Genomic DNA, 11,925 nt, shown 5'->3' on the forward strand with positions numbered 1-11,925 from the left:
TCCTCCCCAACCAGAGAAACCTCCAGTCCAAGAGGGCCCACAAGGTGCTTTTGTGCCTCAAGGGGTTGATTTAGTAGACCAGCTAAATCACACCGAGGCTCAGGCCATCTTACAAGTGCAAAGAGATATGTTGGGCAGAGAGGGGCTAGGTATTTCCACTGCCGATCCAGCGGATGACGATACCATGCAAGGTAACCCGCTCTCTCTTTGACAAGTACAGAGGCTATGTCCATCAGAGTTCGTAAGAAACACCTTGTTTCTTCGTTTAGGAAATGCTAGGAATAAATAATGCACAGACCAAGTTGTCAACTTGTGCAACAAAACCCTAGCCCACATCCTTCTCTAACGGTTCGTAGAGGTGGAAGGAAGCATCCCCAACAACCACCAGCAAATACCCATGTATTTCATTCAGCAGGTGTATGTCTACGACGTCTTGCATCGACACGTGGATTCAAATGACAAGCATCACTTGTTAGGAATAGGAAAGGGGCATCCTGCAGAGCGCAAGTGAGCAAGGACAAAGAACAGAGAGACCGTGTCTCAAAGACCTCACGTGCTAACTCCCTAGGCACACAGTGATCTTGTTGACTTGGCCACATCTACCATACCTCTCCATCAACAAGCTGCTACTATTGAGGAGTTACAAGATCATGTTGCATCACAACCCAAAGAGATCGAGGACTTGCAAGCATGCATACAGACATTGGATTCTGAGCTTGCACACTATAGACATACCTTTGGAGATTTGGATGCAACTGAGGATATCGACATTTTTTATTTTGAGGACCTCACTAATATAGATTCGTAGGGTGCAAGACCAAGCACTCAGGAAATGGCATATGTGGATCCTACTACATAATTACATACATTGTAAACTTCATATATAACTTTGTAATACTCTTCTTTGAATATAATGATCTGGATTAAGTGCGTTTGTTTCATTGTACAATTTTTATCATTCTGCAAATTCTTATGCAATGATGGTTCAAGTGATATAAGTGAGTCAAATGATTCAGGTGGACTAAGTGATATAAGTGACTTAAGTGATTTAAGTGATGACTAAGTGATTTAAGTAGACTAAGTGATTTAAGTGACACAAGTGATTTAAGTAGACTAAGTGATTTAAGTGAACTAAGTGATTTAAGTGATTTAAGTGACTTAAGCGATTTAAGTGGACTAGGTGATTTAAGTGGACTAAGTGATTTAAGTGAGTGGTATAAGCTAGATCAACCCTTGAGACTTGAAAATATAAACTTCGATTGTGCATATTCGATTATTCTTTTCAACTTTCCGATGTTGCCTTCAATATTGCCTTGAAAGTATTTGCAAGTCACAAGGTTGTTTCTAACTATTATGTATACCAAAATCATCCACAATCTCAATAATTACAACACAACATCGCTTGTAGCCCACAAGGTTCTAGCTTTTAAGTACAAAAGGAGATGAGATGAATACGAGCATATGCGCTTGACATATTCTCCCATCCATCCCCTCGCATACAACATCATATCTGATATAATTAGAGCTTCATCCACTGCTTCTATCACCTATCATATTCTTCTATCACTCTATATTGCATTCAACACACGTACAATATCGTCTATCTCTTCGACTTTGCTGTTGTCACTGAGTAGCTCAAGCTCGTCTTCCTCTTGCTGAATGCACCCTCAACAACTAATTCTGTAGTCAATTATTGTCTAGCAATTCTCATTACAGCGGCTTCGCTTACTGCCCTAGCCGCAACATTGAATCCTTTCAACAATCATAGATTTCCAAATCAAAATACTAAATCTCCAGCTCTTGATGGCTTTAAGCGATTGTATCTCTTAGAATGAATAAAATCGTATGCACTCCAATTTTGCTCACATGCACCTGATGATGCAGCAACAAAGAGCACACGAATTGCAACTTGTTGCAACTCCAATGTCTCTCCACCATATTCCTTCCACCAAGTAGGTGCAATAGTCATCTTAATAGTATCAAGATTCCAAGGATCTCCAAAAGAGCCTTCGCGATTCATATACCTCACTCGTTGCTAGTAGGCCAGTTTTCCTTAATCTCCCCAAAGTAAGTTCTAACAAACCTCTCAAAAGTTACTTATGACTTCAAGATTCTATGATTGAGCATGCATTTGATATTGTGGATGTACTGCAAATGCAACTCCATGCAAAGGGGTGTGCATTTGCTTCCATGTCTTATTAGCCACATATACCACTTGTTGCTTCTCCCTAGGTGCAAAGCGCATGAATTCTTTAACTTGTCGTATTGTTTCTGACATCTTCTAGTATACTTTACCCATAAGAAAGGCATCAGCGTCGACCATCCTCAATAGTGTTACAAATGGCTCTATACCTTCTTTTATTCTTTCCATATTTTTCCATTATAGAGATGATTGTACAAGATGCACACATTTAGAGCTTGGTATTGCATACTGCGTCTTTTTCTCAGCCAATTCACCCATTGTCTATCAGCAATTGTCTCGACTAAAGCTTGATGCACTCCCAACAATCTAGCAAGAACTAGAAAAGAAGTGGTGTGATGCCAAAAATTGATATTTTTAATTTGGCATTGGTATTATTTTTTCTCTATGTTTGATAAGAGTTTATCAAGTGATAGCCTAGCGGCTCTCACTTATTTCTATTTTCTAAGATATTTATGGAATTCAGAGGATGAGTGGAATGGATCATTGTAAATACCATAGGTATGAATTATAATACCTTGGTATGGGGTGAGAGTTATTTGTGTATGGGATATTATGGGGTTTTTAGAAAATAGGAAGAGTGAGTCATATAAAGAGGTGGGCTCATGTCCATGTGTTCCAATAACATAAGAGCAATCACATGCCAAGTGTGTGGAAGGCATGTGGAGGAGTGTGCATTCAAGAGGAATCCTTCTAGAATTCCTATGTGGAATAAGGAAGATGTGGACATATGGAAAATAGAGGATCCCTATAGGCTCCATGTAGGGAGACTCTTGACTTTCTCAATATTTTAAGAGTCTTGAGTATCTTTTGATGGGACACATGGTAAGAGTAGCCAAAAAGGACATGGATGGTGACATACGGGCTTATGTGATTGATGGGGAAAGGAATCTACAGGCAGCAATTCTAAATGGGTGAAGGAGGGTGATAAAATCTCTATAAAAGGAGCCCTCCTCTCCCTTGTTCAACATCTCTTCCACCATTAGGCCTCATGTTGCTGTAGTTCTACTCTTCTCAAGCCTCTTCCATGAGCCTTCTCTCCCTCTTGTAGATATTCTCTTATGTAGACTCTTGAGTCCACCTCTCTTTATGAGTAGTCTTGGAGCTTCCGCTCCCTCTTGTACGTATGAAACCTCTTCTTCTCTCTTCTGTTTATAGTATTGTGAGTTGCATTGGGGTGGAGCCTCACTCTATTGACAATGAAGATCACTTCGTATTCCCTCTCTTGAATCTCTTTTCCCTTTTCTTTCTTTTGGAGCCTTAAAATTTCTTTCTATTCGGCTGCTCATTGCACACACATGGTCCATCCATTTCTTAAGCCACCAAGGGAGTTACTTACTCTCTTCTAGACAAAATCTATGAGTGTTGGATTGTTGATGAAGGTGGAGTCTTGAGGGAGCATCCTGCTCAGGCGAAATTAGCATGGGTGGAGGGCAGTTTTCATGACAGTTTGACCCCCTGTTAGTGTTGTGCTCATAACTTTCCGCTCGTTAGTCCGATTTTGATGAAACTTATATCAACATGAAGCGCATCTCAAGACGCATCTCTATGTGTGTTTAAATATTTAATATCATGTCTCTACTAAAAGTTATAGGCCTCTATGTCTAATGATAGTTTGCATAGTGTTTTGAGCTAAGAGTAAAGGTATCTATGAAGGAGGTGCAATGTTTCCTTGGAACCTACCCATCTGACCCAATCAGTCCCTTCAAACCCCTCATGTCATGTTGAGCTGCAAAATCTTCTTTCAATAACATATCACTCTTCTCTTTGGCACAGACCAGCTTGTTGAGATTATGGCCTTTGCTGATCCTTTCCTTCTCCGTATGCTTGAGTACAACATCACTTGGGATGTTACCATCTTCATTCTCCATCTAAGGGAGGAAAGTATGGTGTGATATCTTGGCATAAAAGCTTCTTTTTAATGTCCCTTTCCCAATGATAAATATCTTTGTCACTCAGTTCAAAAGCAGTAGGAAGTGAAGAGGTGCGTGAAATTTATTACCCCCAACTTCATGTCAGATCTTTTGGTGGAGATGTCGGTACGTTTGGTATTGGATTCATCCCACCTTACTAAATGGTATGATATCTTGGCATAAAAGCTTCTTTTTTATGTCCCTTTTTCAGTGATAAACTCAGTTCAAAAGCAGTTGGAAGTGAAGAGGTGTGTGAAGTTTATTACCCCCAACTTCATGTCACAAGTGGAAAATCTAGTTTGACAAAATTGCCTAAGTTGCTTCACAGAGTGCTCTCTGAATACTGCATGTAAGTATTGATGACTCTTTATAAAACTCACTATGACATTAGCATCTTGTAGTACTGCTTGCACAAATGGAAATTATCCAATATCCTTCAACAATAAGTTGAGACTATGAGCGCCACATGGCACCCATGTCAGAGTGGGATACTTTGCCATGACCATCTCACCCATGGTCTTGTAATTCAATGCATTATCTATTACTAATGTAGTAACATTCTCATTGCCACCAACTTTACGAATTGCTCTTTCGTATATTTGATAATATATGCTGAAGTTTTTTCTTTTAGAGACGTATCAATACTCTCCAAAAACATAGTTCCCTTGGGAGTAATGCATATTACATTTATCACGGGTCTAGCCTGCTTGCTAGTCCATCCATCAAAAGCAAGAGTGCACCCATATGTAGGAATTAAATCCAATATCTTTTTTTTCAAACAATCCACCACAGTTTGTTTGACTCTATCAAGATGATTTGTACGCATTTTATTATAATCTAGCAAAATAAATCATGGTCTAGCACATGATTTCAAGGCATTATGAAACATCTCATGTCTCATGACATTGAATGGTATACCATTTTTAACAAATGCTTCTGTCCATCTTAAGTACTCTTCATGCACTTGTTGTCGAAGAAATCCATCCTCCATAGAAGATTGTTCTCCTTTTTTCTCTTTTTTACCTAACATGCATTAGTTGCATCAAAACTCACCTGCGACCCACTTGCTAGCATATCTACATCACCTTCATACATGGATATACTCCTCGCATTTATTGGTGCTTCTCCTTCAACTGTCTCATCAACCTCAGCGCTCACATCTTGTTGATTTGAACAATTGCTTATTAGGGTCGAATTAACCATTTTCTTCACTTTCTCTAAATATGATTTGCATAACGGAATAACATCATATGGAGTGCATGTGCAAGCTCCAATGTCACTGCCTATTTCGAGAAAATGTTGTTTGATGCGAGTAGAACCACCTATGAACTTGTGTCCACAATATTTACATTGCAAGAAAGAAATCTAGGCATGTACTTTTTGTATGTCCATCACATATGACCAAATCTTACCGTGCACCATGCTTTTGAAGTTGCCAAAAACAAAATGCAAAAAAACTAATTTGAGTATACAATAGAAACATATTGCAATACACATTTTATAAAAAACAACACATATCCTTTAAAAAACACGTTCAAGCATGCAATATATTAATTGTCATTCAATCACGCTCTATTAAAAGAATATGAAATATTCATTTAAAAGAAACTGTAAGAATAAGTAATAAAAATTAAGACATTGATTCATTTCTATTGAAAGAATATACTCAAATTGAAAATCATTCATTCACATTAGCACTCCAACCAAGTTACTATCTTTGTCCAAATTATGTATGTACGTCTTGTAGGCATCATCCACAAATACTATCACTTTTATATATCCGATGATAGGATGCATGACACTCTTTTCGTTCAGCATTGCTTTATGCTCCATTATAAATGGCTGAAAGATCAAGGCATTCAAGTCAACGAACATTGGGTGTGGTCAGATGGAGTAGCCTCACAGTTCAAAGCAAAGAGGCCTTTTTACTTCATTGCTTGATATGGCACAATGATAGGAATCAAAATGACACCTAATATTTTTAGTTCAAGACATGGAAAGGGTGAACACGATGGTGCAGGGACTATTCTTAAAAGGCATCTCACTCATGAGTAGCTAAAGCCAAATGGTGCAAAGCTCCAATGTGTAAAGGAAGTGGTGTTATTTCTAAGAGAGACATTGTCCGAAGAAGGGGCTGATGCCACATACCCCTCAAAGGCTTGGCCCGTTACCCGAGTGTTTTGGGAAATCAAGGAAGGTGATGTGGACAGAAGCAGGAATTGGGATTGTAAAGCTGTGCCTAATTCGCATGAGTTGCATTGTGTGTCGGCCCATTCTTTAACAAATGGAGCAGCTTTAAGGTGCAAGAAATTTTTGTGTTTTTATAGTGCCTACATGCATGGCAAATGGAGGAGGTGTTCCAATACATCATATGTGCCCTTTTGGGAGTATGTTACCCTACAACCCTCAGAGAATATCATTGAAGATGAGGACAAAACTGATGATCCAACTTTTCAAGGACATGCCTTGAGTGATGCACTTTGTGTTGGTGATAATTTTGCTATTATAGCTCTTTGCTATATTATAGCTCCTCTTGACAATGATGATCTTGTGGATTTCTATATTCTAAAATGCACAAAGGGGAAGAAAAAGACAAACATTCTACTTAAAGATGCATGGGGGAATTTTTGTGATCAAGGCTCATTTGTAGTCAGGGGATTTTAATACAAGCAAAGTCAAGGAAATCCATTTGAGTACAGGCTTTTAAGGTTGGAGCCTGAAGTCTTCATCAAGTCCCACCTTGTCAGAGCTATCAAGTTTCCAATGGAGCAAGAAGGACGTGTGAGAACATATGTATTGTCCTCTAAAGTGTACGAATCTATTATAACATCATTCCATTTCATATGTAGAACAAGCATCATGTAATACAATGCTATCATATAATCCGAGAAGTTAGCAAAGATCAAAAATAGGAACAAGTGTAGGCTACCGCTTACTTTCTTGATAACTTCCATTAAATGAAATACATTATGTTCTCTGTTTCGGTTGGTTCTTTTCATGACTTTGATCTCATTTGCAACACATGAAAATGGGGCACTTAATGCAAAATAGGTTTACACATTTGTGATGATGACTAGGCATCCACATTTAGGTGCATGGAGTCAAGATGCCTCATGCTACCCTAGTGTCAAAGAAAAGGGTTAATATTGTGAGCAATATCATTGTATGTGGTTGCTTTCAACTTTCCCCAAAGTAGGTCATCTCTCTCATGATGCTAGCTACCAGTTATTTTATGGCTTGACCACCTGGGTAAAATTATGTGTGGTGGTAGCTAACACCTGTTATGTTGGTAGTTACCACCTGGCAAACATTATGCTCTCTGTTGTGGTGGTAGCTATCATCTAGCAAAAATTATGCTCACTGTTATGATGGTAGCTACCTACAACTCGACCCCTAGCAAGCACTTGGGATAAATTCAACTCTCTGTTATGATGGTATCTACTAGCTAGTTAATAGATTAACTAACTCAAACCCCTTCCAAAAAAAGCATGTACACAAACAATCCTAAGATTCTAATCTTTCACTCAATTGTGCATAACCATGCAACACTAAAAAAAGCACCATTTATTCATGTATAAAGTGAAATACATTGCCTTGGATCACATAGTCCCCAGATTGTATCAAAATTATGTGTGATGGTAGCTACCACCTGTTATGTTGGTAGTTACCACCTGGCAAACATTATGCTCTCTGTTGTGGTGGTAGCTACCACCTGGCAAATATTGTGCTCACTGTTATGATGATAGCTACTACAACTAGACCACTAGCAACCACTTGGCATAAATTCACCTCTCTGCTGTGATGGTATCCTACTAGCTAATTAACTGATTGACTAACTCAAACCCCTTCCAAAAACAACATGTAAAATAATCCTAAGATTTTAGAATTCTCAATCTTTCAAAAATTCTCAATCTTTCAATCAATTGTGCATAACCATGCAACACACACTTTCTTCAAGAGAATATTAAAGACCTTATGTTGATAGAATATTAAAAAAGCACCATTTATTCATGTATAAGTCAAAAATTGCCTTGGATCACATAGTCCCCAAAGGGGTGTATCAAAAAGCAATTACAAAAAGTATCAACAGGTTGCAAGCTTTTTCGTTACATTGCGACATGACTCCAAGTCTTGCCAATGTTTCATTACATACATGGACTCCATGTCCTTTTGATTACATAGCATATTCTGCTGCACATATGCTCTTGGATATTCTACTTCTTTCCATTTAAGCAGCCATGGCAATAGAGCATTGGTGAGGAAGAAAGGGTCCTACTCATCATCCATTGGGTCCAGCGATGTTGGACAAATCATTGACCAAAATGAATTCAACATGTTCTTGTACTTGGTGTCATCAACTAGCAATGCCTCATATTTTCTCCACTGAGGAAGCCTTGCAATCAAGTCCTTCACACGTTTCATGAAGACTGACTTGTTGTGGTCCTTTTGATCCAAGCCCGTCACTTGTGCAAGTGTGAAAGATGCCTCCATGCAATTCTTCTATGACAGGATATCGCTCCAAATACTTGGATGCAAGTTCTCAAAGCAATCTTCCAGTGTGCATTGAATACTTTTTTTTATGCAAGATGACTATAAGCATAGAATAATCTCACTACAGCAAGAACGAACAAACTACTCTGCATCAGGCCGGATGATGTAAGTGAAGGAATGGCTTGTGCAGAATTGCTTTTTAACATGGTGAACCTTGTATTTAAGTGCAGTTGCCTTGAAATCAACATTCTCCTTCACGCCTCGAATTTGTCTGTACCTTAGCAAAAGTAAGCCATTCATATCCAGAACTAGCACTTTAGGGTCAGCAATATGAAGAGCCTTTTTGAGAGAAGCAAGTGCTGCCACACTCTGCTCCTAAATTTCATCGGCAGTCACGATATGAGTAAGTCTCCTTTCCACAATTGCAAGTGTGCCTCATGGGGAATCCTAATCACTTGCTTCTCTTTTACTCTTTGGTGAGATTTCTGGGGAATCAACAATAATTGCTTCAAGTTCATTCTTTGGCTAATCAGTAGGGTGTGATACACATGGCTCCATGAGAGGAAGGCAGGGATGCATATCAGCAAAGCAATGAACAAGAGGAGAGTATGCTCAGAAGGTGCATAGTTTTTTGTGCCATAATTATCCTGAAAGTTGCCATGGGGACAGAGAGGCATGGAAGTGGTCCTAAACTCTTGCAAGGACCAAGGTTTTGGCTTACACATGCTGCGTGAATGCGGGGATGTACTCAGTGCCATAAAAGCTATGGCTATTGGATATGATCCACCATGCACACGAGAGGGAGGCATGGGCTTTTATGGCACACTGTACATCTCCAGCTGCACGATGCAAAACCATTGTCCTTGCAAGCATCTAGGAGCACTGCCATGCCCTTCACTCCCCATGCCAATTTCCAGCAATAGTCCGTAACATGAATCTCTATATCAGAACACACGACATTATTTTATAGCTACTTGTACAATCAAGACTGTTACATATTCATGCCTTATTCATGATGTACAAGATAGGCAGTACAAGGAACATATGTCAAATTGCTACATTACAATGCACAAGGCAACTTTATTGGATAATGGGCTAGAAGAAAAGGCATTGAAGAACACAAAATTCCATTGAAAAAGATTGTTGGTGGGACATTACAAAGCCAAAAGTAGCCATAGTCTTTTGATAGAGATTTTTTTTACAACACTAGCTTCCGATAGAAACAACTCAGAAGGCAAGCGTTTTTTGGCCTTGGAAGTAGCAGCACCTTCCCTTGCATCTTGACCAGTTTCATTCTTCATGGTAGGTTCAATTGTCATGGTAGTTTCTCCTATAAGAATAATCAATTAGTAAATGGACAACAGACACATCCATCATTACCAAAGAAAGGAAAAGGCCAACTAAATTCACCTCTTCAAAACTTGTGTTTCATTGTTTTTTGCAACAGCGTCAAGGTCTCTGCAAGTGTAGGACTCCCCTTGCTTCCATTTCCCGATTTTGAACCAACAGATGTCTTCTCAAAAATCTAAGGGACCTCGTCACTTATCTCTCTCGAATTTGAACCACCAAGTGTCTTTGTCACATTGTCTCCCAACACCCCCATGCTGTTGGCAGGAGAAATTTTGGTGCATCCACTTCTACTCACTCCATTTCACTAGAAGTATGACTTCCATCTGCCTTGTCCAGAGAATCCGGCTCAATTGAAGGGATTTCATTTCTCAAGTTTTTGAGAAAATCAAGCAAATATCCATAAACAGTAGCAATATTGACCGATTCACCCACTGCCAGATAGCCAAAAACAAAAGATGTATGGACTACTTCAAGTAACATTTGTATACATTCAATCATGTTGTCAAGAAAGAAGAAGGAATAACCAGTCATGTCTTATACCATTTTGAGGACCCTCATCAACAACATCTGGTTTCGGCTCACAGCTTCCTTTTTTAGGTGTTTACAATTCTGCAATCATGAAGATAGTTGTGAGATATGGAATGGCAAAGTATCACACAAGGTACCAATCAGACACAAATCTACTTGCCAACCAAATCAAAAGTATGAATGTAACAATGTCATCTAGACAACTACAGCTATATACAGAACTCAACACCATGAAGAGGACCTACAAAAGGAATTTTAGCTATCACTATGTTGTAGCCATGTATCCACCATGTGGTGGACAGTAGGTAGCTACCTATTCCATGGAGTAACTACCACTGTGACATAGCTATCTATCCACCATGTAGTACCTACCATGGTGTTGTAGCCACCATGATGTAGCTACCATGGCAACCACTACTCCTTAAGTTGTAGCTATCTATGCACCATGTGGAAGGTACTAGATGTCAAGTCATAGCTATGTATCCACCATGAGGTAGCTACCACTGTGTTGTAGCCATTTATCCACCATGTGGTGGATAGCAGGTAGCTACCTATTCCATGGAGTAACTACCACTGTGTTGTAGCTATGTATCCATCATGTAGTACCTACCATGGTGTTGTAGCCACCATGAGGTAGCTACCATGGTGACCATTACTCCTTAGTTGTAGCTATCTATGCACCATGTGGAAGGTACCAGATGTCAAGTCATAGCTATGTATCCACCATGAGGTAGCTACCACTATGTTGTAGCCATCTATCCACCATGTGGTGGACAGTAGTAGGTAGCCACCTATTCCATGGAGTAGCTACCATTGTGACATAGCTATCTATCCCCACCATGTAGTACCTACCATGGTGTTGTAGCCACCATGAGATAGCTACCATGGTGACCACTACTCCTTAAGTCGTACCTATCTATGCACCATATGGAAGGTACCGGACATCAAGTCATAGCTATGTATCCACCATGAGGTAGCTACCATGAGGTACCAGACGTCAAGTCATAGCTATGTATCCACCATGAGGTAGCTAGCACTGTGTTGTAGCCATCTATCCACCATGTGGTGGACAGCAAGTAGCTACCTATTCCATGGAGTAGCTATCCACTATCATAGCTATGTATCCATCATGTAGTACCTACCATGGTATTGTAGCCACCATGAGGTAGCTACCATGTGACCACTACTCGTTAAGTCATATATGCACCATGTGGAAGTTACCACATGTCAAGTCATAGCTATGTATTGAGCATGAGGTAGCTACCACTGTGTTGTAGCCATCTGGTGTGTGTTAGCTAGCATTTGTGGGAGGGCCTAGTAGGTAGCATTTGGTGGGCAGGTAGCCAACCTAGATATTTTCTACTACCATACACTGTGTTGTAGCTTTCTATGCACCATGTACTAGCGGTAGCTATGTTGTATAGCTAGCAATTCGTGTTTGGT

This window comes from Dipteris shenzhenensis, chromosome 28 (genome assembly GCF_047967505.1).
Source record: "Dipteris shenzhenensis isolate YYH24624 ecotype China chromosome 28, Dip_SZ_1.0, whole genome shotgun sequence".
Taxonomy (NCBI): Eukaryota; Viridiplantae; Streptophyta; class Polypodiopsida; order Gleicheniales; family Dipteridaceae; genus Dipteris; species Dipteris shenzhenensis.